The sequence below is a fragment of the Fonticula alba genome (assembly GCF_000388065.1).
Source record: "Fonticula alba strain ATCC 38817 unplaced genomic scaffold supercont2.1, whole genome shotgun sequence".
NCBI classification, from domain to species: domain Eukaryota; order Rotosphaerida; family Fonticulaceae; genus Fonticula; species Fonticula alba.
The window spans coordinates 2443678-2444956 of NW_009242971.1; positions in this window are offsets into that span (position 1 = coordinate 2443678).

Below are 1279 nucleotides of genomic sequence, written 5' to 3' on the forward strand. Positions count from 1 at the left end.
GGCCCCCGGGGACAGAGGGGGGCGGGGGGGGGGCGGACGGGGCAGGATGCTCCGGCGCCCGCCTCCAGCGCGGTCGCCCCCCGGCTCGTGCCCTCCCAACCGGGCGCCCCACATAGTGAAAACGGGCGCCCTTTACATCGGGCTCTTGTGGCCGCCCCCGGCTTGGGTCCTGCACGGGAGCCACCGCCAGGCACCAAGGGTGCTCCCTCCCCCATTGGACCGCCCCAAGCCAAGGCTGCCACCGCGCAGACCCGCGCCCGGCCGCTTCTCCCACCGCAGACGACGGCTGCGCTGACTGCAGCTGCCCCCCACCCCCGGGCCCCTCTGCCCGGGGAGCCGGTCGCGGGTGGTCCCCCAGCCCGGGAGCTGGAGAGAGCCCGGCGCGCAGGGGCCAAGACACCGGGCCCGCCCCCTTGCTGGAGCCGGGCAACCCCAGGGGAGGCCGGGCTGGCCGGTGCGGTGTTTCACCGAGGCCGGTGCCCGGGGATCTGGGGTTTCCGCCTTGCCGGGCCGTGCTGGTAGGGTTGGGGCCTCTCTCGGCGGGAGGGCGCGCCTCGCCGCCGTCGCCGCCGCCGTCGCCGCCGCCGCCGCCGGACTGCACGCCTCCCTTCGCCGTCCACTTGCGAGCCACACTTGATGGTCGTTTGTTGATGCTCCCGTCTCCCTCCCTCTCTCTTTCTCTCTTTGTCTTGCCCCTGCCTCCCCACGGCCGTCTGTTACAAAAGGCGGGGGCGACACCCAGATCACCTTCACCGGACCCGGTGCAGGTGGGACGGGGCACCGGCTCCCCGGTGGAGGGGTTCGCCCCTTTCCCGTGGCGGTCCGCGCCCAAGCGCTCGCCCGCACCACTACTACCGCCACCCAGCCAGGAGCCGTGTCCGGGCCCGGGGCGGAGGAGGGGCATATGCGCTGGCCCCCGCCCGCCCGCCCGCCCGCCCGCCCGCCCGCCCGGACACCGGGCCCCCTCCGGTGGGCCGCCGCCGGTCACCCGACAGCCGCGCGTGTCCGAGCACACAGGCCTAATTGCGTAGATGCCTGCACCGTAGCCCACGCAGCTACGTGCTCCCAAGCTCTTGGGCGGCTAGGGTCGTGGAGGGGGAGGGACAAGGCCGGGCAGTTTTTCCGGCCACCGGTCCCCCTCCGGCCTGAGTGGCCGTTTCGGCTCCGGGGCCCCTCCGGTCGCCGGGCCGCGTTTACGGCCGGGCCGGATGCCATGGCACTCTCCCGCCCCTGTTTGAAGCGCGCCAAAGAGCCCCCCCCCCCCCCCCCCCCGCCAGGG